The 14,316-nt window shown below is 38.0% G+C and overlaps 1 protein-coding gene and 1 pseudogene across 1 annotated transcript in view; one reads left to right on the top strand and one right to left on the bottom strand.

Moving 5' to 3' along the window:
* The window catches only part of LOC115665246 (protein ABIL2-like), a 33,127-nt pseudogene extending 24,877 nt beyond the window's left edge, over positions 1 to 8,250 (top strand).
* Positions 5,994 to 14,316, bottom strand: part of LOC115665245 (uncharacterized) — a 43,466-nt gene continuing 35,143 nt past the window's right edge. The window contains exon 5 of the mRNA XM_056317832.1: positions 5,994 to 6,424. The gene's annotated coding sequence lies outside the window, so the exon portion shown is untranslated. The remainder of the gene's footprint in view (positions 6,425 to 14,316) is intronic.

The raw sequence follows: 14,316 nt of genomic DNA, 5'->3' as shown, positions 1-14,316 counted from the left end.
TAGATAAAAAGGGAAAAGAGCAGGTAACGTCAGCTTCATATTCGTTGCATGTGCTTTTTGCTCTCCTACTGAGATTTTTTCTCTAGTTCTTTTTGGACTTGCGGTTTGGCAATGCTCTATGTGATCCGTGAATTGATAAAACAACAAGAAAAGTTTGCTTGCCTTGGCAATAACTGTCGTCATTGTCACATGAAGAGCTCTGAATTTTGCAATATCTCAGGATTTTAGCCTCGGCTTTGTTGGTAGAAAATGGTTGAGATAAGAATAAGGTAAGAACATCAAGAAGAAGACATTACGTTTTCATGATTTGGCAGGACAGTGAAAGATAATAGAGAAGGAAAATGTTCTCTCGGTTAGAAGGAAAATTACAACTAGGATGAGACGGTGTCTTGGAAATGGATAATGACAGTCGGTGCACGAGGGTGTGAATTTGAATCTGATTGCTTCATCTTCATTGTAACAGGTGAAGATACTCTAAACTTTGGTATGATGGATGTTTCCCAGTTGCCTTCTTCAGTTTCCGCTCCTCAGGAAGCTTCCCATTATGATGAGCTCTCCATGAAACAGAGCTTGAACTCTTCAGATAGCTTGAAGGTACTTATATAAACACACACACACACACACCTGGAGTTTTCTTCGGAACATAACTACTAGAGTTACTTTTTCTCGGTTTACCTTGAAATTCGATTGATGTTCCTTTATGATCACATTTATCCATTTTCATACTTGTCTGTGTTCACGAGACAGTTACTTTCCTCTACTTTTTTCGCTTGTTAGATGATCAAATTCCTCATGATCTAGTCTTCATCATGTTCGAATTTCAGGGTGAAAAGGTTTGGATTTGTCATGCATGCTAATTGTCGCCTTTTTCACTAATCAGGACCTGAAAGATCTTAGGAAGCAGTTATACTCGGCAGCTGATTCTTTTGAATTGTCTTACAATAGACACAATCAGAAACAAACGTGAGATACATATGTTTTCATTTCATTATAGTGTACCGGCTTGAGCATTTATTTCTGTTGCACATCTCTATACTGGCCTTGACAATACTGTAGAGTGGTGAACACACTGAGAGATTATGCAACGAAAGCTTTCATCAACACTGTGGATCACTTGGGCTCCATGACTTATAAGGTCAATTGTCTCCTGGATGACAAGATTGAGGAAGCATCTGCAATTGAGCTCAGATTTCTTGTGTTCGACAGGTGTGCTATATCATTAGGTTTTCCTTGTTTTATAGCATTACGGATGGAAAGGGCTTGCATGCCCTCTGATTTACCATGTGCAGGGTCTGACAAATTGCAATTTACCAAGAAGAATTAAATTCTTGGAAATCTGAAATTACTTTAGATAAACTCCAAGACGTGTCGGATCATATTACATTGCAACAAACTAATTTGACGAGCAAAAGATATTCTAAATAGCAGAACATATCCTGCTTCAACAATAATATGGAAGATGGCATAGAGAACAACTATCTCTCATACTGTCGATTTATTTATCTCTTTCAACCCTGTTTTTGTGTTTTAGAAACTACGAATGTGTGAGATGTTCATAGACCATGGAGGCCTATCTCAGCAGTCACTAGTGATAAGAACTCCGAAGCACCACATGCGATATATCTTACCAGGCACGCTTCCCTTCACAAGATTTGTCATTGGTTTAGTAAGACCAAGAGTTAGGAGTTGGCTCATGCTTAAGAACTTTCTTTCAGTTTCAACAGCTAAAGACGATGGAGTCAGCAAGAATCTGCGATACCACATGACAAGTAGAGTAAATGCCGAAATGTCCGCAGATGAACATGGTATGACTCTTTTTCTGGTTTAGCTACCACTATGCTAATTGCACGGAACAAGCTATTAGATGTAAAAAGTTGACGAGTCATAGAACTAGCTGATATCTAGCTCATCATTTGCATGTGTTCAACTTATTCCATCAAAAAGCAGAATATCAAATGCTACTACTGACGTACTAATAACTTTATTTCTTTCCGAAGACATATATCCAAAAACTATAGAGACTTCTGCATCATTTGTCAGGTAACTTCTGATAGAATGTGTGCTAATCATCCTAGCTTCGAAAAGACCCAACGCTGACAGTGGAACACTGATGCAGGAGACGGCATTCGGCTACACAGTTTCCACAATCCGCCCCAGCCGGTATCTTTCCATTTGCAAGCACTGCATCCAACAAAAAAGCAGGTCAGTACACTTGACTTGAATCCTCCAGATTGCCATACCTAGCGTTTACATCATGTTTTCATACCCTGTGATTGTATCATATGTCGTGTAGTCAGACAAGCTCCTAATGCAAGCCGCACTTTTTCTAACCAGAAAAACGCGCCTCCCCATTTCAATTTCAATTCACACGTTCAGGTTCTCTTGTCAATAGATCTACATCTCCAAACCCTTCTAATGCCAAAAGACGAGTAAGCATCGATGATATTCAGTGCAGCTTACCTATTAAGTTTTATTTTTTGTTGGACATGTCTTGCGGACATGATCTCTTATGAACGATTCTCTTATATGCCCACATGAACATCCAGTACCCATCGGAACCCCGAAGATCCACTTCAATGTCTACTCACGTTGATAGGAACAGAAGAACAGATATCGAGGTATATTCCAGCAAAATCAAACGTCTCTTAAAGGCCTTGCTTAGCATGCGGAAGTCGAGAAAGGACAACAAGTTATACAAGTTCTTGGACGATTACTAAGAAGAACGGGGGGTAAAGGAAACCGGATAGACCCATATCTCAGTTTCTTTGCATCATAACTGTATCTCAATAAGTTGAAGATCACTGGAAATAATGTCGTATAACTAAAAATGTTTCAGATCAGACAGCTGTGAATGAACTTGGCACTAGAACTCTCCACATAAAAACAAGAGCTCGACTGAACAGATTTCTTGCGTGATAGGCACAAGATTCTTGCGCGCTCCATCCAGATTCTTGACAGTAGCAATATAGTTGATTGTGCAATGGATATGGTTCAAAATCCAAGATCAAAACTTGGACACTCAGCCTTCACTTTCAATGGATCTCTATCTCCTTCAGGGGTCATCCTTTCATCATTAGCATAGCCGTGAGAACCACGTGAAAGAGATGCTTTGGAAACAAAATTGTTGGTGCAGCATTTGGGGTCAGCTTGTTCACAAGAAGGCTGACAACGTTAATTGCAGCAGATGTACATGCTAGTCATACAAAAGCTCAGTGAAATTGAGAACGTCCTCAAGGTAAATAAAGAACGAAATTTTGGACTGGGCTGTATTAGAGAATTCAAGCAGGTCCTCTTGCACCTAGTTTGAAAATTCCCTATAAGCGGTTGCTATCTGCTGCTAATTTAATTCATTTTGTCCAGTAGTTTGGACCAACGAGTTTCAACAAACATCAAAACTCATTAAGCTTTTATGGAATTTCAAAATGCTTAGAGTCACAGCCTTGCCACAGACAGGTCAAAATAGAGCTGAAAGAATCTATTACTGTAAAGAGTAGGACAAGTAGCCGTGAGATGCCTGTGAGTTGCCAATTGCAAAGCCCCTTGTATAGTGAAATTCATTGAAATCAGAGGCTGAATTTGATGATATTTTACATTGACAGATGAGGGAGGAAACATATATTGCGAGAAAGCTAACACTAACATTAAACTGAAGCTAGTTCAGCAGCTGGCGCTCTGTCTTTGAGCACCATTACAAAACTTATCTGAATCTTGAAGCTCCTTTGTTAGTGAAGCAAAAGTTGCCTTACTTTCATACGTATTTTCGGCAATGGCAACTTGATCTAATGGTTTTCGGAGGACAGATAACATTTGATAGGCTGCATCGATTGGATTACAAGAGATCATTTGCAAGCTGGAGTAAGTAACACAACAGGTTCCTCCAATAAATAAGAGAGTTAACTTTATAGGAAATGCAAAATGAAGTGAGTGATCCATCAAAATCCATAAAACCAATCCCAAGCTTAATTGCATGACATTCTCTTTCTAGAGCGGGTCCGTGAAACAATCTATCCATTTTACGGGCTTTACAAAGCTTACTGTAATTTACTTGATACACCTGAATAACATAAAATTTCATTGTGCCTAAATCTAACTACACATGCGAAAGATAGTAACATCAAAAGGCAGAAGACAATTCTCATAAAGAGAAATTTCTACATAGAGTAATCACCATCACGGAGAGGCTTGGTCTTGGGAACTCTCCTGATGCAATCTGTGCTTTTGAAACCAGATATTCCACTGTTTGAATCTGAATCTCTCGCTGGATGAACATTCCCTAAAGTTTTGTCTCCATGTTCATGCCAGAGTACTGTATTATCCAAACATAAAGCGTTAGGCATCAAATAATTGAGGCACATAGAATTGATATCTATGGAAGAACGAATTAGATGCTCCAATTCTGAATCATCTTGAGGTGACCATATCAGGCGAACAATCCTCCTCATATAAGTGCCCCTACTTGGTTAGGGAGGTAGCAACTTTCTCCTAACATGTTCTTTCAACATATTCATTTACAACTCTATCTTAATACCCACAGTTCCACCTAAATAACCTCTTCAGTAATTCACTAGGACATAGCTAGACAAACAGGATGCATTAAGGAAAACTACAACTGAATACAATAAAGTTATTGAAACATCTGAATAGCATTGGATGAATCAATTATGCTGCAAACCTCCCAGGATTGATTGACCAACTTTAGCACCATCCACCTCCCCATGGCCTGTTCCCATTTCTCCAGCGGCGTGACATGGTTCACGATCATTCAAACCCATTGGTACCTTTTCTTTTACTACATGCTCCCCAATATCAACCAAGTGAGAATCAAATACTAGCAATTTTCCAGTTCCCAACACTTCATCTTTCCTAAGAAATTATTCACCAAGACTTTCCTGCTAGCATCATACAGTGTGACCTGAATGATCCAAGGGGAAGAAAACAATGAGCAGAAAAGTAATTCCAGGACCTATAAATAAGGGGTGCGAAAGGCCTTTGAACTTTTTTGGGTATTGAAAAGCACTTGAATTAGTGTGATACTTGGGGCACATAATGAACCACTATCCAAAAAACAGAAGTGATTCATGTTGGATCAGCAAACAAAATGGCCAGCGTAGTTTAATGAAAAAACAGTGGCTTAAGGATGAAAACGTCCTTGAAAGTGCTTTGGAATGACCGGCCTCCCTAAGGATCCGCGAACTTCAAGCTGCAAAAAACCATCGTGGTATTTCTTGGCCTCTTGAGTTACTTGGGTCGTGTACAAAACCTGCCATTCTACATGACAGGAAAATGTTAATCTCCAAGCAGGACATGCTCAGTTAAACTAACACAAAACAGCAGGAGAACACAGACCTCAAAAAGGAATATTCACATGCTCATGCGTGTTGAAAATGACTGGAGAATAATAATGAACTTGTTACTGATTTCGTTATTTCAATAACCTCAAGCTAAATGTAGGCAGTAAATACACAGCAATACATACCTACCCATGTAGAAATCTATCGGGATGTAGAAGGAGCAATCTGTTAGTTAATGAAAACTTCATTGGACAATGTAAAAACTATAAAGGGATATGCTGAGGAATCCATATACTTGGTTCATTGCCCTCCTCTTTTCCATGAGGTTCCCCTAATTGTAATTCATTCTTCACCCAAATCATGGTGCTAAAGCTAGGACAATATCAAGAACATAACCTGACAAGGCGAATTCTGGACTTTCAGAATGCACAGACACACATTGTCCACCGCCGAAGCACAAAGCCGAAACCTCAATAGATAGTTTTGTATTTGGTGAAGCTTTTACACATCATACGTTTTGTCCTTTGAACTCAAGTTGGAAATCTGTTGTATCTAAGTTATTTCAAGAATCCATCTGGTTAAGCAGTAGAGAGTTTTGCCTATGACAAGTACAAAAGTTTCCTTACAGTTCATCAAGGAAAAAAATTGTGAGTTTGGCCATTTTTTCTTCTGAAAGAGGAGTAATGGGTACATCTTTCAGCGCATCACAATCAGATTCAAGTCATTATTGTAGATCATCCAAAACATGAAGAGAAGGTATCATCCTCCTTAACAGAAAAGGAAGAGATCATCTGAATAACAATGATGATTTTCAATTGTCATATCTCTTTATCTGGTCAATGAAGAAAGTTTTAACTGGAAACAAAAACAAAGAATTGACTCTTGGCATCTGCAAGTTAAAGAATTTTTGGAAATTGTCCCACATTTTATGAACATCCTATGAACTTGTGTCCTTAAAGCTCCGAATCACATTGTGTTGAAATATCATTTTGGTGAGTATGGAGTATCCCGCAATTACATCAATTGCATAGCACCTGAGGGAAATATAAACAATCAGGAAGAAAATGTTGACAATCTATTGGCAGTTCAAGACTGTGGACCAGGGGGTAAGGCAAATTACCTCCATAGAAAGACTAAACAGGAAAAAAAAATTATACAACACCATGGAATGGATCAAATTGAACTGTATTCAGGTACCTTTTACAGCAGATTCAATGGTAGTAACGTTATGCTGCTGCTTCTGAATATTTAATTTGTGAAGAGAATTGAAGCCGTTTCCAGATGCTTTTAGATCACTCAAAGATTCATGGTTTGCTTCACGATTGCCAACTTCAACCAAACAACTAGGAAATTCCATCATCTCCGCAGAGCTTACTTCTTCAGCTTTGTTCAGGAACCTGCTATCTAAAAGTTTCCAGCTCGTATCATACAAGAAAACCTGGTAAAAAACCCAAATAAGGTTTCAATCATCTGAGCCATATTTATCCTGACAAAATTTTCACTAATCTGCTGAGAAAGGTATACATCATGAAGAAGAAAACCAACTAATAAAGTAAGCAAGAGCTGAAATTTAATTCAGCAATGAGATAGCTGGTATTATCGAACAGTAAAAATCCATAGTAGATGTAGACTGTATGACCTGCCTAGTCATAGATCCACTGCTTGTACAACGAAAGAAGCCATCATGATATTTTTTCAACTTTTGAGTTGAGTGTGTTGTATGCAAGGCGTGACAATCTATATCAAAAGGAATATCATGTCAACTGCAGTGCTGAGACAACAATAACGAACTCTTGAATATAACTGCATAGAGAATTTTGAGACCAGTTTTCTGAGGGAAATTTGGATATATGGTAAGAAGCTCCAATGATTTCAATAGAAGCCATGAGAATATATAGAACCACCGTGATTGAGAAGATTTGATATACAAAGCATCAAAGTTGGGAGAATCTTTGTTGACCTTGAAAAGGTTCTTTATGTATGTAGTATAAAGATGTGCAGAAACTGTACCCCAAAGAAAATCAAGAACAGATTCACAATCCAGGAGATACATCAAGAGAAAGACACGGCCTGGCATGGGCATAGATGAGTCAGCAAAAGTCCAAACTCACCTGTCGTACTCGATGTCCTTGAGTTTGGACTTGCCTGCAATATGCCGTACTTGTTCATTTCATTCTTCTTGAATTCTGGAAATCAAAAAACAAAATAAAACGCATGCTAAGTTTTGTACCCAGCATTTACTTGCAGTTAAGAGAGAGTAAGATTATGTAGCCAACCTTTTATAATTTTCTGCGATGGGCTTAGGTCGATCGTCTGCTGTTTACCCTTCTCCACTTTGGTCTTCACATCTCCTTAGAAACTAAGCCGAGTGGATTATACGATAATACAGGTAGATGAGCACAACATTGTGAGTGTACGAGTACGAGTTGTCAAATTTCAAATCAATGGAGACACCAGCATGGAGAAAAACAAATATGTAAGAACAGACAATACCGGCGGAATCAGATACTTTGATGAACTTGTTTCTGTGAAGGGAAGCTCTTCCCTTAGGAACTTTCTTTTCTCGGCTGCAAGTATAAGCATCATCAAGAGGCTTTTGCCCTCCTTCAGGCTCTCCAACCTCAACCAAATAAGCGTTGAAGGTCAGTGTCTCACCAGAACTAACAACTTCATCATTCTTCAAGATCCTGCATTCCAATAGCTGCTCGCCGTCATCATACAGCATTACCTGTCATATCATCCGACCATCAATCACGGAATGAACTAATCTACTCAGAACAAGCTCAATCCTGGAGAGTATGACGCCCGAAAGCACAGAACAGAACAATCCGCGATGACAGTCAAAATTGAAATCCTAAATATGGACAAGCCAATCAAACTGAATCATGCCTGAGCCTCCATTGCGGATCGAGTTGAGCTGGACACCAATGGCAGAGGAGTTTAGTAGTGAGCAGTCGGGAACGCACCTTGCCGGCGGGGGTGTGGAGAGAGAGGAAGCCGTGGCGACAGGACTTGCGCTTCTTCTGCTTGAGGTGCTTCGTGAAGGTGACGTTGCATTTCGTCGGAGCTTCATCCATGGCGGTTTCTGCATTTGGGGAATGGGGAAGAAGAAGAAGAAGAAGATCTTCCAGGGATTTCGAGAGCTGCGAGAGCGATCCCGCTTTCGACAACTTAAATAGTTATGGCGGAAGATGAATTACTAATATGAGTTAAATCATATTAAATATCGATGTTCGCTAATTCATTTGTTGAAGTTGTTCCTAAATCCTTGAGTTTATATCATAGTCATAATAGTTTAATAATACATTAATATTAAGTTACATAATTTTTAATCATAAATTTATTAAATAATTCATTGGTTATGATGTAATTTTTGTCTAGTCAATTACATTATAGGTATGGGACATAAATACCGCTCAATCATTTTCGCCACCCTAATTAAGGGCTAATTCCATAAACAAAAATACAAACTTTACTTTGAGTGATAATTCTGCCTCGATTTTTTTTTGTCTTAATAAAAAGCATCAACTGTTACTCGAGTCCTAAATCTGGCCACCGTAATGTAAAATTTTCAAAATGTTCTGGTCAGATTTGAGATTTAAGTGAAAATTAGTGATTTTTTATGAGACAAAAAAAAAATTCGGGCCAGAATTGTCATTCAAAGTAAAATTGATGCTTTTTTTGAAATTATACCCCTAATTAATTCAAACCTTTTGAGTGCAGGAAGATAGCAAGGAAGATCTTGGAGGTTGCCTAGAGGTAAACAACAAATTACTGAGTAATTAGCATTTTTTAGGATGTTTGAGCATTTTCACTTTCTAAGAAATTTCATCTATAACTTTTTCTCATGCGGTGGAGAAGAAGAAGACGATGAGCACTAGACTCCGTATTAGAGAGATTTCTCTGACAATGCAATTTTTTTCGATATTTACTTATATCATAGTTCAGTAATAAATTACAATACTTCAAGTTTTTTCTTTTCTAGAATTTCAATATAATAATTGGGCTGAAATATCTTTTCATTAAGGCTCAACTAGTTAAAATATTAGGGTCCTCTTTAATTTGAGCTAGCTCATGAATAGGTCAATTTGGACTAAGAGTATTTGGTCCTTCCAGTAGTGAGAAAAGAATGATCACATCGATAAGAGGGTCAGAAAAAAAAAAAAGCGAGAATTCAAAACATTTATAGTAGTGGGAACACAAAACTCGAGGAGTTTGGAAGAAAAAGATCTCTTATTCACATAAATCGCATAAATATTATTTTACTTGTATTTTTATTCGACAACCCGAACATTACAAGTCAAGTCTATTTAACGGACATTTATATGGTATAAGATTGTACCGTACATCATTAATCATCAATTATTAAACGATATTAATTGATAAAAAATGTTAACGATTTCAGAGAAGTCACTAAGTGAAATTTGAACAGTATTTTAAATTTCAGTGGCATGTAGTGTTTCAGTGTAAAAAAGTTGGCCCATTTGAAAGGATATAGCAATAATAGGGAAGTTCTAGCTGCACTTGCTCCCCTCCCACACTCTCCCATGGACACACTTTTTTATTATTTGACAATTGTTTCTTCTTTCCTCCAAATACGCTTATCTTAAATCAATATTTTGCTACATTGTCGCGACCTAAATTTTCTCAGGCTAATGAATTATTAAGACTAAGCCTAACTCGGGCCCTCCCAAGCCCTACCATTTCGCAACTTAGGATTTAAGTTTTTAATATGCAAAAGTTTTCATGCTTAGAGTCGCTACTAATCTATTTGTGGTAGGTCGATTAGAAATCTAAATAAAACATAGGAAGATATGTTTTATTCCTACGAACCAGAGATTCTAAGCTCGGGGACTTAATTACGCTAGATCTAGTCTAACACCCTTTCGGTACCTTTTCTTTTCAAAAATGTTTATGCAGGCAGTTTGAATCCATTTTATTACCTAATCACTAACATGTGAGGTGTTCATGCGGGTGCGCAAACCACCAATTTAACACCCAAGAAAGCAATAAATAAATTGCAAGATTAGGAAAATGACGTACCTTAATGCAACTCAAGCATATGCATTGTTAGTAGAAAATCACACAAACAATCCTAATATGATTTCTAATTAACAAAGCAAGGCACTTAAGGTGTTGTTTAGGGTTTGCGCTTTATTAAAATGCAAACTAACCTATATGCAATGACGTGCAAAAAATGACATGCGATTAATGCAACCTAGCATGCAAACTATATGTCATGCGACGACGTGACCTAATTCTAATGACGGAAAAATGATTTATCTTTTGGTATTTTTTTCAATGAAATTCGGAATTAAAAATACTCAAATCAACATGCAATCTATCCTAGAGAAAATGATTTGATCTATCCTAAAGTGATTCTTTTTTTTTTTTGAGATTTTTATTAAAATTCGAAAGCATAGTTTGCAGCTAAAAGCACGCTCTCATTCCTCAATAACAGATTTACCACAGTAAACGTTCGGCGGCCAATTACTAGATTTAGTGATGAGCACAAGCCGATATCCCCCACTCCATTTTCAACGGCTTGCGGTGCACGTCTAGATTCAACGTCCTCATCGCTATCACCGTGCAAAGACACTAACATCAATATGTTGAAAGAACATATAGCAAATACCTGTAAGGAACTCCCAGATTTAAACCTGAATCTAAATCAGGAGAATAAACTCCTAGATCTAGACTTAAATCTAACTCGGGAGAGGAGAGCGATCTAATATCGGATAAATTGTGGAGCCACGTCACGCACATTTTTCTCGATGGCTATCAACTAGATGAATGGTCGAACTGGACTCAATGTTTCACCCAAGATCAACCGCAGAAATTTATTTATACACAAAATCTCCCAAAATAGATCAAGAGAAAAAAGAAAAGATGGTCGAAGCAAAGAAAAATTTTTGCTGTTAATTGGCCTCTCATTTTTCTTGCAAACCATTAAATTTAGCCTTGAACTCCAATTACTTCAAGGGTTAAGATGAACAATCTTGTACTTGGGGCTAAAATTGGCTGCTGACCAGTCGTTGATTGGTAATTTAAGGAACCAATGTGTGCTTTGGTGCAGTTGATCATTAATTCATTACCCACATCGCAAAGAAGCTCTCAGCCTCTCTTCCCTCTCTATCAGTCGCTTGTCTCATTTCTGTCAACAAAGGGATCATCATCTACAATCACGTAGTCCGACGTCATCGTTGCCACAATCACCAGGAACGTCATTACGGTCTAAAAAAAATTAACAGTTCCCTCCAGTTTACGGTCTAAAAATAGTTGAGACTCCTTAACTTTGATGCACTAAACTAAAATCTCAATCCTCATTCTTATCGTGGGCTGACCACCTAAGAATATCTAAATAATCCATTAAGATTAAAATAATCTCTAATTTAAACTAGGAAATATGCTACCCTAGATCCCAATTTAAATCAAATAATTATCTTATTCTTTTAGATATATTAAGGATTCTTTAAGCATGCAAAATTTCTAATTTAAATCTAACTAACAAATTTTTGGATTTTCTTTATTTAAAAGGAAAACAATTAAACAAAGATAACAATCACATTCAAACAATCCATGCAATCCGCAAGATTCTTCAAATTCAGATAAGGCAAAGAAATCAAACTAACGGTCATATCTATAGGGTTATAGATATCGACAGAAAGTTGATTGTTCAAATTTGAAAAGCAAATAAATCCTATTATCGTACCCAAGTGATTATGGGTAAGATAACAATTTTCCGTATCGCCGCGTATCGTACCTTAGGGATAAGGTCGAATAGTCGTCCAGATACGTTGCCAAATTAGGAATGAAGAATCTTAATTTTGGGTATTTTCGAATATTGCGGATATAGCACACATCATCCTAACATATCTAGCAATCCATGCACTATTCACGAAATATTCAAACACCCGAAAGATTAGAGATTGAATATTCTAAGAATATAGATGAGAATCTTACCTAATTTGTGGATATTTCAATTCGAACTCGGATCGGACTCATGCTTGTGAATCGGGACGGCGACCGATGGCGACGGTTCTCACGACGGTGACATGGTGGTGGATGATGTATGATAACAAAATTCAATGGATCAACGCCAAGGTTGTAGGATCGCCAGAAAAGATCGGAATTTGCTAGACCAATAGAGAATTTCACGGTAATCCTGCAAAAAATAGACGAAGCAAGGGAAGGACAGCGTCGGATCTTGGGCTGTTGTGCTCACTAGAAAACTTTTCTTTGTTCAACAAAGCAACCCATGTGATATTGCGATTTGACAGTGAACGTGGCTTCTTTTCTCTTCCTCAAAGCCACCTGTTTGCTACACGATATCAAAAACGGTGGTCAAAGTCCCTCTTTTCCTCACCCCACCTCCACCACTTGGCTCTCTATAATTGTATTATTATCAGTCTTCCTCTGCTCGTTTGACTTATGGCCATTGGAGGCGACTGATGCTCCCGGAAACACTTGTTGATAGGCGTTGTGTGGCGGCTCAGCAGGGATCACGAGTCAGGAAGCAGCAGTGATGTTAAGAGGGACAGAGCAGCGCAGCAACGTCGTCAAGGAGGTCAAGACAGAACAGATTCGCGTCGGTGCAGGGGAGTCCTCGGCGGGGTTTTCGACTGGATCGGGCAACGGGAAGAAGCAGCACCGGCTGGGGAACAGCAACTGCATAGCAAGGACGTCATCGAGCGGCTAGGACTAATTGCGGTAGTGCAGCAGCTCGGTCAGCGGAGAGATGCGGCAAGGGGTGCAGCCAAAGGTTTGGTCGCGGAATCTTTTCAAGCTCTCTTTCTCACTCAACTCAAATGTATCTCTCGTGCCTCTGAAAATTCTGTGTCTGAAAATTATGAGAGTTCCCCCTTGATTATGACCCATAACGACATATTTATATCGCAACCTAGGTTAATTAACCGGGCTTCCTAGTCCTAATGAGCTTATACTTAGGCTTTATCATTTAATTTAATTTTAATTCTAAATGGGCTAAATTAATTCGGGCTGATTTAAGCTCGAATTAAAACAACCAAAGCCTTTTAGATTTGTGAATTTTGGCCCCCAATCCCTTGAGTGAACCGAGTGCTCAAGCTCAGTTTACGCGATGAATTTTCAGCTTTCTCGCCACCGCCGGTCCGATACGGAATGCAACTAACCTATATGAACTTAAACTATATGCTATGCAATTTTAATATTTTTGTTTAGGGGTGAAAATTTAATCCTTAATTTTCTATGCAAATTATTATTAAATGGTCGGTCGAAATTTAGATGTCAACATACATAAAAAGACATTTAAATCATAATAAATTATTTTGTTCTCTGGGTGGCATCCAAACAATATTATGACTTAATGCCTCTATTTCCTTTGTCTTTTTTTTTCTCATGATTATTTATATAATTTCTATTTCTTTCTAATTAATCGCCTCTATCAATACATAGCATAATCGAATTTGCTAGTGAATTCGTGGGATGACAGAGAGATCTAAAGGCGTGAAACTAATTCAACGAGCCGCGACACTGATTAAAAGATCAGTTTGTGGGATTTGGGAGCCATGGCCATCTATATTATTTCCAACCAATACCTCAAGCACCAAACTATTAGTTTAGCACTCGAGATCAATGTCTAAGCAAAGATCTAATTGAACAAGCAGCGGCACTTGGCCCTCCATAAAGAATTTTTCGATTTTTGACTGCATGTGTGACTCGAAGCCCACATTAAGATGATCTTGAATCAATAAAAACCAATAAATGATTTGTCAATTTGAAGAAAACTCAAAGAACTCGGGAAGTAAGTTCAAGTCAGCTACTGCTTCATCATGAGCTAAAAGTATTACTCCAATAGTTGATGCAGTTGACTCTATAATGTTTTTTTCTCCTCCAGGAAAAATTTATTAGTTGATTTCTGAATCGGTCAAGGACCGACTAAACAATCAATATAAAAAGCTATACATGCACTAATTGAATTCATTTAATTCTTTTGTAGGGGCTACAATCTAGCTCTCGCAACTTTTCTTTTTTTTTATCTGTTCTA

Source organism: Syzygium oleosum, unplaced genomic scaffold (genome assembly GCF_021117445.2).
Source record: "Syzygium oleosum isolate NSW1041296 unplaced genomic scaffold, Sole_v2.1 Sole_v2.14, whole genome shotgun sequence".
Lineage (NCBI taxonomy): Eukaryota > Viridiplantae > Streptophyta > Magnoliopsida > Myrtales > Myrtaceae > Syzygium > Syzygium oleosum.
The sequence above is the reverse complement of the archived record's forward strand: the minus strand, read 5'-3'. Positions and strand labels throughout refer to the sequence as shown.